At 36.5% G+C, this 8,005-nt stretch overlaps 1 protein-coding gene across 23 annotated transcripts in view; it reads left to right on the forward strand.

Annotated features, from left to right (window-relative positions):
* Positions 1-926: 926 nt before the first annotated feature.
* LOC129576982 (cytospin-A) overlaps positions 927-8,005 on the forward strand; it is a 15,887-nt gene continuing 8,808 nt past the window's right edge. The window contains exons 1-2 of one of the 23 annotated variants that reach the window (XM_055463289.1): positions 948-1,551; positions 1,673-1,865. The gene's annotated coding sequence lies outside the window, so the exon portion shown is untranslated. Of the gene's footprint in view, positions 2,291-3,800; positions 5,381-5,934; positions 7,473-8,005 lie in introns of those variants that run through there. The other 22 variants (XM_055463303.1, XM_055463302.1, XM_055463306.1 and 19 more) reach the window with 22 other exon arrangements.

Consider the following 8,005-nt stretch of genomic DNA (forward strand, 5'->3'; position numbering starts at 1 on the left):
AATAAAATGTGAATCAAATGTTTCCTTCTCAATAGCTCTTCCATAACATAATTCCAGATAATTGTCTTCATTTTTCGTCTTCTATGTCATTCAGCGAGAACGGTTGATGCTGTGAGTATCGAAATCACCGTTTGTCGGTTGATTTATATTTTCTCTCCATGCACAAAAAAATAGTACGTTTATTCAAACTAACAGCAAGAGTGACAGCATTTGATCCGTTACGAAGTTGGCAGTACGGTATCGGTACTGTTCCAGTCTCGGATATACTATAACACCAACACAATTAGCCATTTCGACCATTTACCGGAATTCAATGTTGTGCTAAACATGTGTGCTAAAAATACACCTAGAATCTATCTAATGGAATATTCATTTTAATTGGCAACAATATTTCCACACGTAAAATAAACATTGACCATTGAAAAAGGTGTTCATTTATTCCGTCCACACTAAACGAATGAACGATCGATGTTATATTTCAAACGAAAAACTTGTATTCACAAGATCTACTGGATGCAGATCAAAATATACACGCACGCATACATCACACAAATACAGACGGGAATGTAGAGAGAGAGAGAGAGAGAGAGAGAGAGAGAGAGAGAGAGAGAGAGAGAGAGAGAGAGAGAGAAAGAGAGAGAGAGAGAGAGAGAGAGAGAGAGAGAGGGAGAGAATGTGTGTGTGTGTGTGTGTGACAATGAGTGTACCGCCAACAGAGCGGCGTTAGTGATTGAGTGAGTATGCGAAGCAATGCAGCAATAAACCGCGAACTGTGTGTGAAACATGAGCAGCAGTAGCAGCACCAGCAGCAAGCCACAAGAGAGCATATTCATGTCGTTGCATGTTGGTTTGCATGTGTGTTTGTATTGTGACGAATGCATGTATTGGTCGCTTCAACTGACAGTTGGTTGCTATAGTTTTGGTTGTCGCTGTTTTCGAAATGTGTTGTGTATACAACAATCGCTTCCATTTATTTCACTTCTTTTTCTACTCTAACATCGCCGTTGTCGTCGTCATCGTCATTTATACATAGTTGTTTCTCCCTATATCTTACACTTTTCATCGGTGTTTGTGTATTTCCATTCTGTATAGATTTTCGATTCGATTCGATTCGACGACAACGATACTGTGTATGTGTTTTTCTGTTGCCACTTTTTCCTCTCTTCGTTACTACTTGATGGACTTTTTTTCTTTCATTTTTTTTTCTCTCTTGTCTTCTGTTGCTGTCGTTTCTATAATTGTAGCAACTTTTTTTTTCGTTTTTGAACGCCACACACAAGACAACTTGGGCGCAACATAAAACATCCAACAACATATAGATTCCATACGAAAATCGTGGTGATTTTTTCTGTGTGTGTCTTTTTTTTGAAACTTATAAAATGGTATCGAGTGTTTTATAAAGGAGAACCGATTTAAATGAAGAAAAAAATTGTGTTTATCCCGTAGTGTTTTATCGGTGTGCATTTTATTCTTTCATCGATATCAAATGTCGGCAACACAAATTCGACGGCTTCAATTCCATTCGATGCGATTGTTATGGTGATCGTGGCGGTAGTGAACAATTATTATTTTTTTTTCCTCTTTCAAGTTAAAACCAAATATTTTGCCAAACGAAAAAAACATAGTGAATTTCAATAAAACATTTTCCGGTTTTTCGTTACATTCGGTTTAGGTGGAAGCATATTTGTGTTCTTTTCAGTGCATAAATTCTGTGTGTTTTGAACGAACCAATGACTAGAGTTGTGTTCCGTCATTGAAATTGTGCAGTTGTTGTTGCACTGCATTGGATTTAAACAAAATGTGAATCGCATGTGAAAACATAAATTGAATCGTATTTACAAAGCAAAGAAAAACATCATCACAAAGTTTGTGAACACAATTCGAGTGAATAAATTGTATTGAGCAAAACGAAGCAAAAGAAGAAAAAAAAATATGTGCCCGTTGTGTGAACGTGTGCGTGCATTTATGAATTGAATACGGCCAAATTGAGAAATCCAAAATGAATAACAACTAAAGAAAAGAAAACGACCCAAAAGTAAAAGAAATTGCCAGTGCATATTTCGATTGAAACTTTTTTCCCCATTCTTTCAGTATTGTTTGTTGAATCAAATCACACTTTGAGCTGTTTTGCGTACAGACAAATTGAAGAGATCCATGAGATAGAGAAAGAGAGAAATGTGTAGTTAGCCTACATCTGGTGTTTCAGCAGTGAGCATTTGCAGATAAAGCATGAAATAAGAAACGACAGAAAGAAAGAAAGAGAGAGAGAGACAACAACAGCAAAACAAATGTAAATATTGAGATTGTAAGCCAACAGTCAGCATGAGCTAAGAAACTTTCGCATCTTGCAAATCACAAGCGGCCATAGTGAGATACTGTTGCTATATGCATGATTATAATTTGGCTTTTGGTATGGAATCAGCTTAGATCAAACATCAGCAGCAGCAGCCGCAGCAGCAGCCACACAGCAATAAAAGCATAGAAACCTCATTCTGAAACATGGCACTAACCTTAAATCCCATTCGAAATGATGGATAACACAGTAAAACCATTCACAAATCTCCACATTTACACACGAGCACACATTCACTTGCTCGCTCGCACGCACGCATATACAACGCTAAATTCATTAAGCACTTTTTGCCGTAGACAGCCAGAGAATACAATACGAAATGTGTATGATTGAATGATGACATCAATTAAAACATTTAATTAAACATTTTGCTGCAAGAGATAAATATCAACGAGCGCGCAAAAACACACACATTACTGTGGAAATCTGTTCCAACCAAATCAACAAGACTCAACTTTGACTCATCAAATAGATCTTTCGATTGTTATCGTCATGATCTGATCTTGTTGCAACACATCTTATCATTTTGAATGTGTCCCCACATTTGTTGTGGGTGACCCCGTGTTGATTTGTAGGTCTTCCATTGAGTCGGGAGTTCTCAAAATTCGATTCAAACGATGGCGGCGACGACGACGACACTACAAAACTAAACAAAAAAAAGTGCCTCATTGATGTGACAATTCACGATGACACCGTCGTCAATAATTCTTGTTAAAATTCTATGGCGATGACATAAAAGCCGGATATTTATCTTCATTCTCTTTCTTCACACTCACTCACACAGTCGTAGCATTCAATCGTACGTGTACCGTATATACAATTCATTGCAAATTCAAACGAAAAACAAAAAGTAAACGAAAACCCATTTCAATGAGTCAATTTAATTGATTTTGCATATGATTTATACGAGTATTTAGGCATGCTTCTTGCGTCGATAACCGTCAAACGGTTTGGTCAAAATATTTTAATGCGTGCATGCTCTCACTCTCGCTCGCTCTCTCCATTCCATTTCGTGTTGTGCCTACGTTCGTTTCTAATTTTCGCCATAGACTTTATATTTGCTTTTGTACGATTTCCATTCACTATGCGTTAATTGGTACACATTTCGAGAAAAAGCAACGTACGAACGGAATGGGAATTGAAACAGAATTTCAACAATCAACGACAGACGGGAAAAAAAACAGTTTAAGAAAGCAAGAATAAAAAACGAGAGCCGAGTTACTGTTGATGTTAATGATAATCGTATGCGTTTTGATGGCTTCAAAAATGAAATTAGTGTGCTTTTTTGCTTGTGACAGCGCTATTTTTGGGAGAACAAAATAATAAACGACAACACCATGAAATAAATATGCCAGACCATGTGTATATGTATGGAGTATGTCTGTGTGCAATGCGACCGTATGAAAAACAGAGAGACACACAGCCGCATAATGAAGTGTATTGTATTCGCTGTTTGTGTGTCTCTCTATACGTAGGTTGCTGCTTAAGTTTCTGGCCTAACCTAGTTCTAGTGTTTTCCGAAGCAAAACTTTGGGTCAGTCAAAAAGTTTGACCTTTTTTAAGCTAAGTTTCCTCAGACGTCAACTGTTGATTCACTACGGATCGTGGTGTTTTATGAGCTTGAATATTTCAATTTGATGAAAAAATTGAATTTTTCCGCAAACATTTTAGTGCAATGTTTTATTCCGATTTTTGAGAGGGACTAACTCAACAAGAGTGCCGTGATAGCCTCAAATTCGCTTTGGGTGATAAAACTCGGTCCATTCCAAGTATTTAGAGGTGATATAACGATTTTAAATGTTGACGAAGCTCACTCAAAAATGAGTCCGCAGGAAAGTCGTAAAATATCAGCTGTAACGCCGGAACACATTGATGCTGTGCGAAACCTAAAGGTGGAATATTCTCATACGACTTATAGTGAGATTGGGGCATCCTTTGGCATTAGTATGACATGCATGAGGTCAATATTACATGTGGTTTTAGTGACGTAAATGCCTTTCACATGTCAAAACCTCCAAATATGTTTTCAACCAAAAAAAAGAGTTTTGGACAAAAATAGGCCTACAAACTCTCAATAATGCAATTTTGATAGGCTGAAAAACCCTCAATCGTCACTAGAGATTACAAAATTATCATTTATGAGTATAGCATGTCATCCCAGAAGGTTTTAGTGATAGTATCGTGTTTGAAAATAACAGAAAATTTTCCTTATTTCTGAAAAAACAGACGATTTTCGCAAATTGCAATGCTTCGTTCTGGGAAAAAATGATTTACATGACTGTTATTATACTTTGGAATTGTAGTGCCATGAATTCTGAATAAAGCGGACATTTTTGGAATGAAAATATTCAGAAAATGGGCCAAAAACTGGGAACTATCTGTCACTTCATGAATTTTCACCTTTTGACATGCCTTCATTCAATCGAATATTTGCAGGCCCAAAATATAAAATAATGGTTTCGTTAGCCAAAAATTATTAAATTGAGGATAAACGAAGTTTTTTAGGTGGTTAACAACAGAATAATCAATTTTTCCCATATCGAAAAATGAAGTTTATTGTTGAAATTTACGATTTTTCCAGGTATCCCTTGGAAAGGAGGCTTAGACACACCCAGTAATGTAAAACAATCCCTGCTATAGTGTTTTTTAGCCTCAAAAATGTCAAAATTTCCGATGGAATCGTCAGATTGCATCTGAAAACACTAGAAATAGGTTAGGCCAGAAACTTATGCAGCAACCCTCGTATCTCCAGCTGGAGAGATCGATTGCGCAAAATAACAAGAATTAAATACGTTCTGGTAACACAATCTATTGCATAGAATTGAAATGGAACACATGCAGAGACCGCAAATGAATGTCAAAAAGTGCCCGACGAAAACATTTGGTTCAGTCATAAGCATGACACACAAACCGAAAAACAAAAACACCAACTGCTTGAATTCATACGTGTGCACCGTGCTCGGCAAATAAATTGGGTTTTACGGGAAAATCGGCATTTTTCGTTCAACCATACACGGTGTATGAATGGTAAGAGTTAGAGATGATCTCGATTGCATATTGATGCATACTTCAAATAACATTAGTTTATTCATTGTGCGCATCTGGCGTCACATGATTCGCTTAACTTGTAGAGCACACAGCACGAAGCTGCATTGTGCCGCATTGTAGGCGTTTGTTGGCAAAATGATTCGTAATCAAAAATGTCCATTTTTGTGTGTGTATATATAGTTGATCGATTTCGGCAATGACCATAATGGTATGAGAATTAGTCAACACCATCAGCCCACATTGTGATTCACTTCAGGGACGGCTATGGTTCATTTCAACATTTAGAATGAGCAAAAATGAAAATTTAAAACAGAACGCAAATGTGGATTCACACAAACGAATTTGTTTTCTAGAGGGTGTCTTGTGTCTTTTTTTATTTCATTGCAAATAAACACCCGTCAACTTATTTCATTTTATTGCGTATTTTAAGATTGTTTCGCAGATAAAATCTGATACGACTGCTTATAAACAATCGTCAAAAAAAAAACACACATACACGTAAATGGAGTGCTTTATCTCCACATAAATGGAGTATTCATTTCATCTTGGCGGTGCGACGGCTGCTTCATTTTCGCACTAAATGAATTACAATTTGGTTTTCTCTATTTACTCATTAAATACTAGACAGTTTTACGTACATTTGAATACTCATAAATGATTCATTCATTGGAGTTGATGGGACTGGGGCCGCCCTGAAAAATGTGCATTAATTGCTTCGCGAATCGTTTACGACGAATGACGATGATAAATAGCCGATCTGATACGACAAAACCGATTATTATTGATTGTAATTAGAATAATCAGCGTTTCGTGTGTCAGTAAAATTGCATTCAAGGTGAAATAACTGATTCCCAAGACGTTTCTTCGTTTTCTAGCAAAATCAAAAAAGAGAGAGCGTCATGCAAAGAAACAACGCCTAGAACTTTGTTATAATGGATCGACATTTTGTTCACGTCAAACAGTGTAAACTTTTTTTTAACAGCAAAACAGAATATGCCCGCATTGAAGGCAGAGAAGAGAGAGAAACAAAATCCAGTTAAAGACACCTACAAGCACATGAAATCACGACACCGCTGAGAATGCTAAGTACTAGTTAGAGTTGGCTTTAGAAATGACTTGAATGTAAAAAAAAAATTCTAATGCCGAATAATCGATATGCAGTAGTAATTTATGGGCTATAATGCGAGGTGCTAACATTTCAACGATGAAAAAAAAGGTGCAATCGCTTGTGGCAATACGATTTAAGGAGAATCATCCATTGTATGCCTTTTGCCATTCATTGACCTATTTATTAAGCATAAATTGAATTATTTCTTAAAAGTCGCATTATTACTACTGCCAATACCACACACTCTACAGCAGCACAAAAATGTAGATGAACAGAGAAAAAAAAACTGCACTTGTTGTTTACATCACGAACAATAATAACACCACCAACAACAACTAAAAAAAACGAAAGAGAGAGAGATAGCACGAGACTATCTAACATTATGTTTGCTGTGCATGTACAATTGAATCGAATGTATAACATGGAACCAGACAATAACAAATAGCGATGGCAAATATTCACAGGCCTAGGCATAGCAATTGCTGCAGCAGCAGTAGCCAGAAATAATAGAGCATATTTTCTTACGCAGCAAACATGTGAATTCGTATGAGGTTGCAACTTAGCTTGGTTGTGCACAATGCAGTGTGAAATTTTTGTTTTTCATTGGCGGCGGTTGTATTTAGCCTTGTTCACAAAACCAACTCGAGTATACAATTTCGCGCTGCCTTATTTTCTGCTGCTACAAAACAGTACACACACGAAAATAAAAATAAATAAATCTATATATCGTTAGTTACCTGCGTTTGCTTCTTCACAGCATGTGAATCATTTGATATATCTGGTGTAAATCTGTGTAACAGTCAATTTTTCGTTCGTGGTGTTTGATAAACGGCTTTGGCCTTCTTGGATAATAAATATCCACTTCGAATACGACTACGATTTCATTGGATCCGATAAGCTTAAAGAAGCGCACGAGGTAATCATACATTCAGAGAGGACTACACTATCGATTTCAGGCGAAATGTGAGTTTGGAATTTTCGAAGTAAACGATCATTCGGTCATTGTTCCACTGATTTTCAGTTGAATCTGAACCAAAGACCACTGTGTTCATTTCAATTGGTTGTAGAATTGTTTTTCCGCAAACTTTTCAAAGCCAATATTCATATTAGTTCAAACAATAAAGTGAAAGAAGAGAGAAAAAAACACATCAGAGCAATCAGTGTGATCAACTGTTTTTTTTTCTGGTTCAAAAGATATCATTTTATCTCGATCTGAGCAGATACAATTGCAAATACAAATTTAGATGAAGAAGCTTCACGCTTTTGGTTTAGTGATAGGATTTTATTCGTGGACTTTTGATAACAAAAGCAAGCACTGTTTGTTGGATTTCAGGCAATTTTTTCTACCCATTTCATATTCGTTATTTTTTTTAATTTCTACACTTTTGGCCCATCAATGCACACGCACGTTCACTCTAAACAACAACAACAACAACAACAACAACAACAACAACAACAACAACAACAACAACAACAACAACAACAACAACAACAAC

Source organism: Sitodiplosis mosellana, unplaced genomic scaffold (assembly GCF_009176505.1).
Source record: "Sitodiplosis mosellana isolate CC-2019 unplaced genomic scaffold, AAFC_SMos_1.0 Smas_scaffold_6191, whole genome shotgun sequence".
NCBI classification, from domain to species: Eukaryota; Metazoa; Arthropoda; class Insecta; order Diptera; family Cecidomyiidae; genus Sitodiplosis; species Sitodiplosis mosellana.